The 17,514-nt window shown below is 36.7% G+C and overlaps 1 protein-coding gene and 1 long non-coding RNA gene across 2 annotated transcripts in view; one reads left to right on the top strand and one right to left on the bottom strand.

Moving 5' to 3' along the window:
• The window catches only part of LOC131693279 (mucin-4-like), a 596,199-nt gene that overhangs the window by 531,975 nt on the left and 46,710 nt on the right, over positions 1-17,514 (bottom strand). The window lies entirely within an intron of this gene.
• On the top strand, positions 14,649-17,306 carry LOC131693285 (uncharacterized). Its single transcript, XR_009306211.1, has 3 exons — positions 14,649-14,784; positions 16,417-16,708; positions 16,816-17,306. It is a non-coding gene; the product is annotated as an uncharacterized LOC131693285 (long non-coding RNA).

Below are 17,514 nucleotides of genomic sequence, written 5' to 3'. Positions count from 1 at the left end.
TTCACATTTCATAACTATTTGGAACATAAAACTCCATTCTATAAGAATATGCACATATAACTTATGTGTGTGCATACATAGTTTATTAGTTTATACAGTTGACACATAGAAGGTATGTGTGCGCGTGATAACAATAGCATTTCTTCTTCATATGAATTTTAAGCGGTTTGAAGCAAATAGAATTAACGTTTGGATTTTTTTCAGTGTACTTTTGTCATACAGTATTAATAGTTAATATCATTTCGAAGCAAAATGCTCTTAAGAAAAATTTTCCAAAATATTTTGCTTTTTTTAAAGAAAATATCTTGTGGTGAAAATACGCGCTTTTAATAAGTTACTCACAAATACCAAACGCTAAAAAACATACCGCGTTTAAAATTTAATTAAATAAAAAAACTTTAAAATATAATTGCATTGTGAAGAAAATAACAATTCTTTACTTACACTGTGTCTTCGCCAAAAGTTGCAGAATGCGGAGGAGGTGGTTTTATTTTTAGAAAAAAACTAGGAGTGGGTAATGTCCGGGACATAACCGCGGTGTTGACGTAGGACTAAACTTGGGCATATCATATGACATTCATGGATAATTTGAGCCAATGCACTTTTTGAATGAATGTTTACTGGAAATTTCATGTCGAATGAGATTGCCACATTCACTGATTTTCTAGGACTTGCAAAAACCTACGGGTTTGTAGATTAATTTGATAAACATTTGCTTATATGAATCACTGGTACATGTACAGCAGACTTGACAGGCGCAAACTCAATCCAAGTTATTAAATGGAACTTTCTAATTCAATTCTTTCTCCATTATGTTTTCATCCTAAAAAGAACGGTTTGCAAATAACTATTTTGGTGATACCAGACGAGAATCCTTTCTAACGATTCGAACCTTGCCCGAATTCGTTTCTGCTGCGTACATACACGAACATTCCCCTTTCGCAGCTCACATCGAATGAGCATTGTATATCGCAATGCGATCTCTTTTATAAACTTCTTAGTGCAGATGGAAGTCCATCCTTTTGTGCGACAAATGGAAATTTTTTCATCATTCTCTTTGGTGTGGCTTTCGCTTAGTAGTTTGTAGATTAATTCGATAAACATTGGTTTATATGTGTCACTGATAGAGTACAGCAGACTTGACAGGCGCAGACTCAATCCAAGTTATTAAATGGAACTTTCTAATTCAATTCTTTCTCCATTATGTTTTCATCCTAAAAAGAACGGTTTGCAAATAACTATTTTTGGTGATACCAGACGAGAATTCTTTCTAACGATTCGAACCTTGTCCGAATTCGCTTCTGCTGCGTACATACACGAACATTCCCCTTTCGCAGCTCACATCGAACATATTTTTTGAAATATTTTTTTCTGTTTCAGTAATACATCCTCTGTGTCTCTCTCAGCTTAGCCCTCTATATTAAAATATATTTTTGCTTTTGAGAGTGGTCGTACATTCTGAAAGGTAAAGGTTTGTAATACACTCAGGTTAGCACCCCGTAAACGCCTGGCTGAAGTCTATTTCCAGAAACGTCAATTTTTTGTCCGAAAATTCGATAGCTACATGGGTCGACCTAATGTATATTACATTATATATATATATATATATATATATATATATATATATATATATATATATATATATATATATATATATATATATATATATATATATATATATATATATATATATATATATATATATATATATATATATATATATATATATATATATATATATATATATATATATATATATATATATATATATATATATATATATATATATATATATATATATATCAACAAAAGTATTTAAATGAAGAAGAAATTTATTTTTCCATTGTGCACATCGGTAAAGTTCAAGTTTCTGGATGTAAAATATCAGAACGATTTGTAGTGTTTTTTATGAAGACGTAGACATGTCCTTGCTTGACTGATTTAAACCACAGGAATTAATATCTTCGATAGATAATCCAGCAAAATCCAGGTTAAACGACTCAACTGATTCGATACAGATATCGACACAGATTTTTCGAAGAATAAATATAGATCAAAAGATTTTTAAGGACAAAAATACAGATTTAATTTTGGCAACCCTGGCTGGTACCCGAAAAATCTGTACACGGCCACCGCCGCCGAAAATGCATAGCACCTACCGCTTATTGTAACCACAGGAATTAATATCTTCGATAGATAATCCAGCAAAATCCAGGTTAAACGACTCAACTGATTCGATACAGATATCGACACAGATTTTTCGAAGAATAAATATAGATCAAAAGATTTTTAAGGACAAAAATACAGATTTAATTTTGGCAACCCTGGCTGGTACCCGAAAAATCTGTACACGGCCGCTGCCGAAAATGCATAGCATCTACCGCTTATTGTAGTGCCCAGACGCTGCAGCCATGATCTTACCCGTTCGACATAAGAACAAAAACTGATTCAAACGTGTACGCGTCACCTCTATTTATAAACTAACCGTATATGGTTTAGTCACTTAGGTGCGAGTGTGTGCAAAGGCCAACGTTGCCGAAAATCGACAGCGCTTATTACATCGCCCGGAGACGATGTTGCTCGTATGGGATAAGAGCAACAACTGATTTAAACGGACATGCGTCGCTTCTATTTATGACTTTTCTTTTTCATTGTGGCTCTAAGCTGCTCTCTATGGACGGCTGTGTCTGAGAAATCTGCCTCACGAATGGTAATTTTCCCGTTTTTCGTGAACTTTTTAATTTTACCAATTTCCAAAAGTCTACTTTTATTGGGGAGATATTAAATTATTACCAATATTTAAGTTAGGTGATTCTGAATCGGTTGGTGCATGAATGATTAAAATCCATCTAGAAATATCGGAGTTATAAGCGTGCAAACCTTACATAGTTTCGTTACATGGGAGATAGCTTAGATTTTAGAATGACACCTAGCCCCAGATAGTGGAGTAAGACATTTTTTATGTCAAAATTCTTCTGTTCAAATATTACATAGCGAACGTCTATATAAAAACCTGTTTTAATTCACCTAGCGGTGCAATTGTGCCTTTCTCAATCATGAACACGAGAATGTTTGCGTTGTTTACATTAATTAAGAGCTTTCAAATGCATATATTACATTTTATTAATATACATGACATGACAACTATATACAAGAAAAGAAATCATTATTCGAGTTCTAAAATTTTGCAAAAGAAGAAACAGGCACGGTAATATTGAACTGAAAAACGGTGCGAAATCGGCAAAGTCCCAAAAAGTCGATTTTTATAAAAAAAAATTCGAGATAACATAAAATCTCGACGTTCCAGGCATTTTAAAGATGTTTGGCATCAAAAATACGAATTCCCTTTGAAAAAAAATTTGAGTTCCGGCTTATATGGGAATTTCATATGTGACCGGACGGTTCAGTCTATATTACCCGAACCATATAAGCGATCTGTGCGAAATTTTATAGACATCTGTGGGGATAATATAGCATCATTTGGGACTAAGTTTGTGAAAATCGGCCCAACCATTTCCGAGAAACTGATATGAGTTAGATAGTTTTGAAAGATGGCCGCTTTTCCCGGGCACTTCCGGAACCGTTTATGGTGGTCAATGTAGTCAACGAAAGTTTGTTTGGCCGTCGGTGACCTAGAACTGCAAATTTAAGTTGTTTGAGAGACATTTTAGCGAAATTTTTCTTTCATCGGAGTATCGGTTTGAATCACAATTTGGTATTTGATCGCACGCTACAACTCGTAACTCCGGAACCGGAAGTCGGTTCGGGATGAAATTTAATACCCATTTACGGGGACGCAACATCTTTCATTTGAGACTAAGTTTGATTGATTCGGTCTAGCCATCTCCGAGAAACCGAAGCGACTGTTATTCTGAATTTGGATACTTCCGCCGGGGCTTCCGGAACCGATGAATGGCTGTTAGTGACCTAGTACTACAAATCGAAGCAGCCTATGGGAACGTTACACCTTTCATTTGGGACTAAGTTTGTGGAAATCGGTTCAGCCATCTCTGAGAAAAGTGAGTGAGATTGTGTTCGCGAACACCCACACAGACGCACATACACACACATACGTACACACACACATACATACACACACACACAGACATTTGCCGAACTCGACAAACTGAATCGAATGGTATATGTCACTCGGCCCTCCGGTTCTCCGTTAAAAAGTCGGTTTTCAGAGCAATTGCAATACCTTTCCATTGAGAAAGGCAAAAAGCAAACGATGATATTAATCAAAAATTTATTCCCTCTAATGCAGCGCGTGTCACTTTTGAAGGTTCTGCCCTCTCTGATTTCCTGTATGTGAATAATATAATTTTTAATGTTCGAATTTTCACTCGTAAAGTGATGCATTGCGAATGTTGTCAACTTTTTGGACACACAGAAAAATTTTGATCTAACAAAATTAAATCTGGTAATTGTAGTGGTGGCCATAGTGCAGTTTCATGTAAGAAAATCACAGAAAATTGTATTTATTGTCACGGTAAACATACTAAACTAAATGAATGGCCTTCATATAAAGATTTCAAAAATAAACTTTACCAAAAAACATTAAAGAGGAGTAAATATTCATGTGCTGAATTATTGAAATCTTCTACATCAATAATTACAACAGAAAATTCATTCGATATTCTTGATGATACTGATGATTTAACTGTTCCTTCTGACTCTCAACCTGGTTCTAGTTATCGTCCTCCAATTAAAAGAAGAAGAAGTAATTTACGATATAAAACAAAAGAAAATTTTGAAACTTTGAGACCTAACTTTAATAATTGGAATGAATTTCCTTCACTCAAACCAACTTCTGAAATTCCAGGTTTTCAAAAAATTAATACGGGAGAAAAATCTACTGATTCATCACACAATCCTTCAAAATCTATTATTAGTGAAATTATTGAAAGTATTTCAATTTTTTTATGTTTAAGTAACTTTTGGAAAAACTTATAAAAGTTGTTCCTTTTATAACATCTCTTTTTAGTCAAATTAATTCATTTATTCCCCTCCTTGTTCAACTATTTTCAAACGTTTAATGGCTGGCAACTTATCAAAAAATAATTTGAAATTTCCTCAATGCATTTTACCAAAGATTGACAGACTGAAAGCATTAATTATAAATAATAATATAGATATATTTTGTATCTGTGAAACTTGGTTAACAGTTATGTGTCCAACAAAAAAAAAAACACCTTTAATAGGCCAACGGTACCCGGGTACCCACAAATTGAAATGCTCATAACTATGGCTTCCTTTAACCGATTTGGACAATTTTAGATGTTTTGGATTCAGGAACTCGTCTACTTTTTGATTCTGTACAATAAAACCGGAATAATGGATCTGGTTTTTGGTAATCCGGATTTCCCGGAGTAATGTTACAGTACTAGGATATAATTTGTAAATTTTAATAATGTCCTAGCAATATGAATATCCAAACTCTTCAAATTGTCTCGGAAGTCTGTTTTTTTATTGTTACGGGACCCTATGGCAATTTAAAAAATGGAATTGGAATGGAATGGCCACTCACGGCCCCATGGGAACCTGCTCCGGAATGTCTGTTCCGGAGTCAAGTCACCAAATGGTTCCAAAACCACGAGATACAGCCTACTGATGCAATTCCAAGAATTTTGATACCCATATTGCTAGTATTCCATTGAAGTTCGCAAATAGTACCCCAGCACTGGAACCTGCTTCTGGAAACCCGGATTCCCGGGAACCGAATGAAGTAACCCAATTCATTTTTACCAAGTACAAAAGTGGATGAGTTCCTGAATCCAAAACGGCCAAAAGTATCGAAATCGGTTGGATATTACCTTAGTTATGGGCATTTTAGTTTTGTGGGTACCCGGGTACCCACGTCGGCCTGTTACGTAGTAAAAAAAATCAGGAGCCCCTCCTCACTCCCACCCTTACTCTATCAACAATATTATTAACCCAAAAGCTTAACTTAGTGAAGTTCTAATATGTCACAAAATTTCAATTTCCAGCTATGGATAAAACATAGGCATTTAATTAATTGAAACTTAAAAAGGTACCCGGGTACCGCGTCGGACACACAACGGTTAAACGAATCAAATTTTTTTCGTATTCCTGGTTTCAATATTTTTAGGAAAGATCGGAATGATTCATATGGTGGTGTTATGATTGGAATTCGTCAAAATATTGAGTATTGTACTTTAAATCTTTCTACATCGAATTCCATTGAAGGTGTTGGCTTATCAATTAAATTAAATAAAACAAAATATTCCATTCTATCTATTTATATTCCACCAAACGGTAATCTTTCATCTTCTGAATTTAATCGGATAATAGCTAATGTTCCTGAACCATATTTTATCCTCGGCGATTTCAATGCTCATAGCTCTTCCTGGGGATGTGAAAGAGACAATGGTAGAGGTGTTCTTCTTTTAGATATTATTGATGAGTTCAATTTAGCTATATTAAATGCTGGCTCACCAACTAGAATTGCAGTCCCTCCAGCAACAAATTCGGCTGTTGATTTAACCTTATGTTCAAGAAACTAGAGTCTAAATTGTTCTTGGATCGTAGTTGAAGATTTGAATGCTAGTGGCCATTTACCAATTCAAATCAATTTTCTATTTTCTTCTATTTTATACAATTCTGTAGAATGCATATCAACAGATTTAACAAAAAATATCGATAAGTCAATATTTTCAAATTTAATATCTATAGATATCAATCAATTTGATAGATCGTTAAATACTCTTGAGAATTATAAATGGCTTTGCGACACTATACTACAATGTTTACTACAAGCTCAAACCAAAAAAACTTAAACACAAAATAATAAAAAAAATCCTTCATTTTGGTGGGATACAGAATGTTCCACCCTTCTAGAATCTAAATCATTGGCTTACAAACAATTTCGTTCAACTGGTTTACAAAAAGATTATCTACACTATCGCAAAATGGAAGCTATGTGTACACGAAAAACAAAACTAAAGAAACGTTTTTATTGGAGAAATTTTATTAAAAATTTATAAAGGAACAATTCAATGTCTATATTATGATCCACTGCTAGGAGACTTCGTAATTATAACCCTTCTAATACATCAAATTCTGAATCTTCTGAAAATTGGGTTGATCAATTTGCTTCAAAGATTTGTCCCGATTTTGTTCCTAACAATTGTCAAACATTTTCGCAAACATCTCCCAGTCCTTTTCCTCACCTGGGTTCTCCTCTTTCACTAGAGGAAATAAATTTTGCTTTGAATTCTTGTAAAAGTACTTCCTCTGATTTAGATAAAATAAAATTTATCGTTCTATCTAACTTACCTGATATAGGTAAAATTCATTTATTAAATTTATTTAATCATTTCATATCACAAAATATTCTTCCATATGATTGGCGCGAAATTAAGGTTGTGAGCATTCTAAAACCAGGCAAGAATCCATCATTAGTTGATAGTAGACGACCCATTAGTTTCATATCATGTATACGCAAATTATTAGAAAGAGCTATGAATAGAAATATGGGCAGAACGGGAGAACATATTATCTAATTCCCAATATGGTTTCAGAAATGAAGAAGTACTAGAGATTGCACAGCTTTTCTGGCATCCCAAATTCAATTATGTTTCAATCAAAAACAAGACATGATCACAACATTTTTAGACATTTCAGGAGCTTATGATTCAGTATTGATTAATATACTTTCCCAAAAAATGTTTCAATTAGGAATTCCTGCTATACTTAATTTTCTAAACAATCTTTTTTCTTTCAAAATAATGCATTTTTATTTAAATGATTTTGGTATACCTCCAGGATCTTGTTTAAGTCCATTTTTATACAATATTTACACTAGTGATATTATGCAAATTATTCCTAATGGCTGCATCTTTTATCAATTTGCTGATGATAGGGTCCTTTCAGTTGTTGTAAAAGATAGACACGCTATTCAAATTTCAATACAATATGCCTTAAATAGATTAGAAAATTGGTCTCTAGAGAATGGATTCACTTTTTCGATTTCTAAAACTCAGTATATAATTTTTACACGTAAAAGATCAATTTGGAATTTTCATCTTTATCTTAATAATCAGGAAATTATGAAAGTTAATGTTAATATAAATATTTGGGTATTTGGTTTGATAGTAAACTTACTTGGAAAAAAACATATTGATTACCTTGTTAAAACTTGTATTAGGAGAATTAATTTTCTAAGAAGTATCACTGGCACGTGGTGGGGTGTTTCTCCTTCTGATTTAATAACACTTTATAAAACGACTATTTCTTCAGTTTTAGAATATGGTTGTTATACTTTTGGATCAGCTTCAAATTCTCATCTTTTAAAATTGGAGAAAATTCAAAATCGATGTTTAAGAATATGTTTGGGTTTATTGCACTCAACACATACTAAATCTATTTAAGTTATTTCTTCCTTTAAAACTTAGATATCATGAACTAAATTGTAGGTTTTTAACACAATGTTTTCTACTGCTCATCCAATAATTCCTATTCTTGACTCATTATTTGAAATCAATTCTTCAAGTAGAATTTTAATACCTTACATATCATTTATCACAGAAGAAATAGTTAAATCTCCTACCCATGTTTACTGTTCTTTAAATATCAATCTTCATTGTACAAAACCCATGATAGATACTTCTTTAATTACTCAGCTAAATAATATTCCTTCACATCATCTGTTACAATTCGCCAAGCTAATTTTTCATCAAAAATTTGTTAATATTGATGAAAAATATTTCTTTTTTACTGATGGATCGATGATTGATGAAAAATCCGGTTTTGGTATTTATAACAAGGAAATCCCTTTTTTCGTTTACATTTACCATGTTCTATTTTTGTGCGGAATTAACGGCTTTATGTATGCACTATAATAACAACATTGGAACCCCAATCTTATTATATTTGTTCTGATAGTCTAAGCTCTCTATTAGCATTGGAATCACGAAATTCGAACAGCAAAACTCATAATTTGATATGGTTAATTCGAGATGTAATAAATGAAGTGAACACAGAAGGTTTCTCAATTAGGGGAGTTGTACGAAAAACCGACACTGTGGGTAAAACCGACACCCCACAACTTTCCCTAGAAATCAAATTTTTATTCATTTCATAATGACACATTATTATTAGTATGATTATGTAGAGCATTTGAAGAGAAATTGGATTTGCGTTAGTACGCCAAATGTCATAAAAATAAACAAAACATACGACAGCAGCTTTCATACTCGTTTGGATGTAAAATTTTGTTGGTAGATTTTAAGGTTTTAACCGAACAAAAGCTTTTCAAATCAACACAAATTTCAGTACCATATTATTATTAGCCTTTCCTATGATTAACTGGGTGCATTGAAGACGAGTTTGAGAAATTCAATATTTTTAATCGCTTTTTTTTAAAAATGTGCGCTGTTGGGTTAAAACCGACACCCTTTGGTTAGGGTAAAACCGACACGCTGTTAAGATGATTGTGTTTACATGCGGTTCATTACAAAAGGCTGGGGATCTTTGTGACACTTCAATTTATTGTGTTTATTTCTTATAAGTATTTTTAAAAATCAAAAATTGGTATTTTTGTTTATCATATTCTTTCGAAGCTTTTGCTATTTCTGCAAAAAGCTCCTCAAACCGAAGTTCTAGTGTTCTCTTGGTTTGTCACAGATGTATTTTATCACAATGAGACAATGATTTTTTGTATAACCTGGTAGATCGTTGATGATCAGAATTCAAGGAAAATCAAGGCTGGAAAAGGTAGTTTTACTAAGAAGTGTGCGTCACTTATAAGTGAATGAATCCGATTAGCAGAATATAGAACACTTGCAAATCTTCTCTTACGAAATAAAATGACACTGAAGGATGCAATGATGTGCGTAAGGATTATTTGGAAATATCACTATCAAGAAATAATCCTATAGCATAAAATACTCTTGTTTATAGCACTACGCTTTCGAACTCTCTTCTCCTCACTACATAATGAAGCCACGAAAAGCACATATTTGTATCTCACATACTCACACTTTATTATCAGGCATACATACAATTTTTAAAAAAATACAAGCATTTTAATAAAGTGAAGAGAAAATAAATTAAAGGTGGTGTCGATCTTACCCCTATGGGGTGTCGGTTTTACCCGCTGTGCCTACAAAAAGGCACTTTGTTTTCCAGGTTTTGCAACCGATAATTTTTAATGAAATTAATTTTTTGAAGCACTGACAAAATTAAGCTTTGTTCAGAATTTTCTGAAGAAGAATTCTGTGTAGAAATTATAATTTTATTGGTTTTGTGGCAAACCAGAAAAAGTGTTAAGCTTCGAAAATATGACAGACGCATCTTGGCCGCCCTTTCACCTAGGGACCTTTGGGAGCTGAGGGACGTTTGGGAGCTGAGGCACGAGCAAGAAACGTGAATACTGGCAAGCATTCACCATTCGGCGACCTTGTTATTAGTATAAAAATACAACAAATACTATTAAAAAATTTGTCGACTCTTGTACAATAATGAATAATTACACGGTGCCGCAAAATATAAAAACCTATCTTAATCCACCTAGCGGTGCAATTGTGCCTTTCTCAATTATGAATCACGAGAATGTGTGCGTTGTTTATATTCATTAAAAGCTTTTAAATGCATATATTACATTTTATTATTGTACATCAAATGACAACTATATACAGGAAAATAAATCATTATTCGAGTTCTAAAATTTTGCAAAAGAACAAAACAGCCACGGTAATATTGAATTGAAAAAAGGTGCGAAATCGACAAAGTCCCAAAAAGTCGATCTTCATAAAAAAAAATTTTTCGAGATAACATAAAATCTCGACGTTTCATGCATTTTAACGATGTTTGGCATCAAAAATACGAATTCGATTTCTGAAATTTCATGAGGTCCCCCCTTTGAAAAAAAATTTGAGTTCCGGCTTATATGGGAATTTCATATGTGACCGGACGGTTTAGTCTATATTTCCGGAACCATATAAGCGATCCGTACGAAATTTTACAGACATCTATGGGGATATTATAGCTATCATTTGGGACTAAGTTTGTGAAAATCGGCCCAACCATTTCCGGGAAACTGGTGTGAGTTCGTAAATTTTGAAAGATGGCCGCTTTTCCCGGGCACTTCCGGAACCGAGGATGGTGGCCAATGTGGCCAAATAGACTTTGAATGGATGTTAGTGACCCAATACTACAAATCAAAGCAGTTGTGGTCATATTTTGGAAAAATTTTCACCTTTATACATTCATTGCAGAATTTATTAAAATCGACATTTTCTGCGTGTTCGTACTTATCACCCTGTAACTCCGGAACCGGACGTCGGATCCATTAGAAATTCAATAGCAGCCTATGGGAACGTTGCACCTTTCATTTGAGACTAAATTTGTCAAAATCGGTTCAGCCATCTCTGAGAAAAATGAGTGACATTTTTGGTAACATACACACACACATACACACACATACATACATACATACACACATACATACACACACAGACATTTGCCGAACTCGACGAACTGAATCAAATGGTATATGTCACTCGGCCCTCCGGGCCTCCGTTAATAAGTCGGTTTTCAGAGCAATTGCAATACCTTTCTATTGAGAAAGGCAAAAAGGTGCGAAATCGGCAAAGTCCCAAAAAGTCGATTTTTATAAAAAAAATTTTCGAGATAACATAAAATCTCGACGTTTCATGCATTTCAACGATGCTTGGCATCAAAAATACGAATTCGATTTCTGAAATTTCATGAGGTCCTCCTTAGAAAAAAAAAATTTGAGTTCCGGCTTATATGGGAATTTCATATGTGACCGGACGGTTTAGTCTATATTTCCGGAACCATATAAGCGATCCGTACGAAATTTTATAGACATCTATGGGGATATTATAGCATCATTTGGGACTAAGTTTGTGAAAATCGGCTCAACCATTTCCGGGAAACTGATGTGAGTTCGTAAATTTTGAAAGATGGCCGCTTTTCCCGGGCACTTCCGGAACCGTCTATGGTGGTCAATGTAGTCAACGAAAGTTTGGTTGGCCGTCGGTGACCTAGAACAGCAAATTTAAGTTGTTTGAGAGACATTTTAGCGAAATTTTTACCTTTTTTGCTTTCATCGGAGTATCGGTTTGAATCACAATTTGCTATGTGATCGCACGCCACAACCTGTAACTCCGGAACCAGAAGTCGGATCGGGATGAAATTAGATAGCCATTTACGGGGACGCAATACCTTTCATTTGAGGCCAAGTTTAGTCGAATCGGTCTAGCCATCTCCGAGAAACCGATGTGACTGTTATTCTGAATTTAGATACTTCCGCCGGGGCTTCCGGAACCGAGGATGGTGGCCAAATAGACTTTGAATGGATGTTAGTGACCTTATACTACAAATCGAAGCTGTTGTGGTCATATTTTGGAAAATTTTTCACCTTTATACATTCATTGCAGAATTTATTAAAATCGACATTTTCTGCGTGTTCGTACTTATCACCCTGTAATTCCGGAACCGGAAGTCGGATCCATTAGAAATTCAATAGCAGCCTATGGGAACGTTGCACCTTTCATTTGAGACTAAGTTTGTCAAAATCGGTTCAGCCATCTCTGAGAAAAATAAGTGACATTTTTGGTCACATACACACACATACATACACACACAGACATTTGCCGAACTCGACGAACTGAATCGAATGGTATATGTCACTCGGCCCTCCGGGCCTCCGTTAAAAAGTCGGTTTTCAGAGCAATTGCAATACCTTTCTATTGAGAAAGGCAAAGAGAATGTAACTTTTCAAATGATCCAGAAAAGGTTGCAGGTCTGGTCAAATACAATACAAACCTACGTTTGATCAAATTAGTATACCCTTAAAATATCGATTTATAGCAAAAAACTATTTCTCGGGTCCAAAAAATTAGTTACGTGGTCATTTGTTATGTTCTTTTGTTAAAAGTATTATGCGGTATTTTTCATAACAATCAGTTGAAAAACGGCAGTGTTATTCATTTTTTTCTCCAAATTAACTTTTAAAGAGACGGTTTCATATAAAATTTTCAAAAAATCGATTTTTTTACTCGATTACGTATACATTTGAAAGTATGTGAGTAAACGTTGAAGTTAAAATTAAAACAACGGAAGCTATGATTATAGAATCCCATTGTTGTGGCCGGAGTTCCTGACGTACCAACTTGGTCTAACGCGGAGCGGATTCTTCGTTTCCTTCTGTGGCGGACTGTAAAACCACGGGAGCAGAATACGACACTATGGCGGACTTAAAACACCAAACCTTTGCTATCGGTTAGCATTTAAACAAACACTTAATTCTTTTTATCTAGTCTTTAATTTGCTTAATATAAACTAATTTACATGAAACAGTATTTATTCACTTTTCCGCATGGTAAAAATGGCGTCCTATTTACCTCGATTGCCAAACTTGAATGTCCCTTTTTCCTATCTTCTGGTTTTTTCATTGGTGCGCCAAACCCAAAAGCGCGCGCTTGTCATCGGTCGATCAAAGCAAACAGGGCTGCCGGCTTCGTTGTGCTTAATAGGTTACAAAAAAATAAACTGTGGCAGTAGGCCAAGGGCTGCCACAACACACATTAAAAATTTTCTTCAAGCTGACAGGATGTGGCTTGAACATCCTCCGCCCGAAAGAACCTCTTCATCTACTGGATCATCAGAATGCGCGAACAGTGGCCTGGAGTTGAGGATCGCTTCAATTTGGCAAAGGAGCGTGGCAAACTCTATGATATTTAGTGTCGCTTGCTTCAATATTTTATTCAACACAGATTTCACGCTCTTTACGCCTGCTTCCCATAACCCACCAAAATGAGGAGCACTAGGCGGGATATTCCTCCATATGATTTGTCTTGTTTGGCAAAATTCAAAGACTTTCTTCTCCGTCACTTCGCGTTCGAATAGCTTACGCAACTCCTTCAACTCGTTTCGTGCGCCAACGAAGTTTGTTCCATTGTCACTCCAAATTTCCGCTGGAAGTTTGTTCCATTGTCACTCCAAATTTCCGCTCGTCGGACTACGAAACGCTGCAGTGCTGCAAGAAATGCCGCAGTAGACAAATTTTCAACTGCTTCTAACTTCTGCTTCCAACGTGGAGATTCTCACGATGAATGGCCGCGATGAGGCTTCTTACTACCGGATGCTTATGCGGTAATATCCACTGATGCTTTACATCGTACGGTAAACTTGTGTTGCGTAATCTGCCACCAACTCGTAGTATGCCCTCATCTAAGAACGGACTAAGATTTTTGATTTTCTTGCAGGGCTCGCTGGATGATACGCGCTGGACTTCCTCTGCCAGACCTTGGTTTTGAACCACTGTAACGATGACCTTCATTGCCTGCCGAAGCTCGCTGATTGTGGGAAATCGCTCCATGTTGCGGCTCTCCTCTCTAATTCTGGCATTTCGACAAAAACGCAACACGTATGCCATCACTCGTTGCAATTTCCGAAACGACTCAAATCTGATGAACACTGGCAACTCTTCATATCTAGTCACTATATGAACTCTGACGATAGGCTTCAACTCGGGAATTTCTTCAATTGGCAATGGTGGCGGAATCTCCATACGGTACGCTTCATTTCTTAAAAAAGTAGGACCATTCCAATAGATGTCGTTTGTGGCAAGCTTGTTGGCTGCTTGACCCCGAGAAACTACGTCGGCTGGGTTATCCTTGGATCTAACGTATTTCCATGCAAAACGATCGCCCGTTGAAACTATCTCGCATACTCTATTGCGAACGAACAGCTCCAGCTGTTCTGGCGGATGCTTCAACCAAGCCAATACAGGTAGGTTATCTGGCCACAGCGTCATCTCCTTAAAGTCCAGATTGATTACTGAGAGAACTTTCATAACGAAACGTGTAACCCGACATTCGATAAATCAAAGTCTGCTACAATAAAGAGGCATTTATGTGTGTTTTGTTTTTAGCAAGTAAGGAATTATATTTAAGTTTTGTTTTTGTCACTGGCTCTTGATTGTTTATTGTATGTAGTTATTTCCAACTATCTTTGTTTCAGTGTGATTTTTTTTGTTTAACATAGGCTAAGTACACTAACTCTCTAAATACTTTCACCCATTAATTAGGCTACGACAACTTGCGAAAAAAAAATAATGTGAATGGTATTGTTTAGGGAATTGCGGATCCTTGTCAAAAATATCTGAGACTTAAAGAGGCCTTCCGTGCCAACCCCGGAACGTCCAGACCAGGCGTTGGGGTCTTGCGCGAGTCTCCTTATGAGACCGCAACTCTCGAGCAATGAGCAGCTGTAATTCCTAAACAGTATCATATGAAAAATAAATAAATGCAATGTACCGGAAAAACCACAACGGCAAAAGACGGCAAAATAGACCGCACTAATTTTGACCATTTAAACCCCAAAACCCCAACCCTGACGACAGACAATTTTGGCAGTGGATATTTTGTCGTCGCAGAACCACAGTTTCCGGGTACTAAGTAGAAAGGAGAGAGGTAGAAAAGTAGAAATGAGAGAGTAAGAGAATGGAATGATGAGAGGAGATAACGATAAACGAGGGCAGTGGAAGAGGACATTCGATAAAAAGTCTTCAAAGCGCAGAACCAGAGATAAAAAAGTTTGATAGTAGAAAGTGAAGTGTGGCGTGACAAGAGGCGAACACAGAAAACCTACGGTGATTGTGAGTCATCGAGTTTCGTAGGAAAGCCGACCCCGCTTATACGTAACGTTAGCGACCGGAATATAGTAGGACCAGGATCCCGGTCCGCGTGACTATCGTTAGGCATCACGAACTTTGGGTATGATTTTCGGATTCCCTTCACTCGCCAGCATGCAGGATCATTTCAACCCAATTGCCCAGTCAACGCCAGGGTGACTCTACTGTTCCGGAGCCCACGTGGCGTTGGTCGTAACCAACCGCGACGAAACGGCACCCATCCCTTTGATTGTTCTGGAAACATCGTTTCACCTGCCGAACACTAGCTACCGACGCCCGACAGTATGGTAAGGAAATTACACAAGGCGCGCGAAGAGCGACGCAGGTACGTGAGCATACTCTCTCTCTCGTAATTTCTCCGCCGTGGATCATCGATGGGCCCCACCGGTCGAAGATCAGCGCTGCACCGTAATTGCTACGAATCCGAAATATATATCTTTGTAAATGTAACCCTAATGTGATTAATTTTGATAATCAAGAGCCCTTTCACTAATATATGCCTCTTCGTTCAAGTTCAGACAAAACGGGTAAGTGTCGTGGTTAAAAAGTTTTCCCCGGTCGGATGCCGACCCTGAGATTTGATTTTGCTTGAGCTAGCTGGGTCGTGTGTCTTATAGATACTTTCAAACGATGAAGCAGAAGTGCTGCCAGCAATTCCTTCCTCGGAATACTCAGCGGTGTAATAGGTGCAATCCTTGACTTTGATGCAATCAACTTCATACTTGCAGATCCTTTACCTAACGACCGGATGTACACGCAGGCTCCGTAAGCTTCTCCGGAGGCATCCGCAAAACCGTGAAGTTCATGTGCCCTAACATTAGCCGCTACCACTCTTCTGGGAATCCTCAACTGACTCACATCCTCTAGTGCACTTAGAAATAACTTCCACTGTTGTAGCATAAGAAGCTTTCCGAGAACTATTACTGGAGCTGCTAAGCCCAGAGGATCAAACATCGTCGAAAGAAACGATAATACTTGTCTCTTCGTTGGGTGCTCGATGTCTGATGTTGGCAAAGAAAGGTAAAGTAATTCGTCGCTATCTGGTTTCCACATCAGTCCCAAAGTCTTGATAATTTCATTAACTCCAGAATCGTGAATGCTAACAAGTTTTTCTCGATCATTTTCAGGTATCCTTTCCATCAGCTCCTTGCTGTTAGCTGACCACTTGTGCAAATGGAACCCTCCGTGCTTCAACATTTCTATTAGCTGCCTTTGTGCTTCAATAGCTTCATCTATGTCATCGAACCCAAATAACTGCAGCTACCGGGTATCGCAACTTCTCGTTGACAGCCAGTTGTGTCAATGTTCTAGTGGCTAAAAATGGTGCCGATGCTGTGCCATACGTAACCGTCTTGAGCTCCAAGACTCGTAATGGATCGCGGGAATTCTTTCTCCAAAAGATTCTTTGCAGCGGAGTATGGCATTCTGCGACGTCAATCTGCCGATACATTTTTTCCACGTCAGCGGTCAAAACGTACTGGGGGATGCGAAATCCAAGAACTATTGCTAGCAAATCGTTTTGGCAAATCGCACCAACCATCATCATTTCGTTCAGAGATCGACCAAGTACCCTTGCCGAAGCATCGAACACCACTCTACACTTGGTTGTAGTATTTGATGGGCGAAGAACGGCGTGGAGGGGTAGGTACCACTTCAACATTCCTTGTGTATCATTCCTTTCCAACACTTCCTTGCAGTGCCCAAGACGCTCATATTCATCCATAAATTCGATATATTGCCGCTTCAAATCTGGCTGTTGATCGAATCGCTTCTCCAGCACGAAAAAATCTGCGCAATGCCATCAAACGGGAGTCGCCGAGCTCCTT

Source organism: Topomyia yanbarensis, chromosome 3, assembly GCF_030247195.1.
Source record: "Topomyia yanbarensis strain Yona2022 chromosome 3, ASM3024719v1, whole genome shotgun sequence".
Classification (NCBI taxonomy): domain Eukaryota; kingdom Metazoa; phylum Arthropoda; class Insecta; order Diptera; family Culicidae; genus Topomyia; species Topomyia yanbarensis.
The sequence above is the reverse complement of the archived record's forward strand: the minus strand, read 5'-3'. Positions and strand labels throughout refer to the sequence as shown.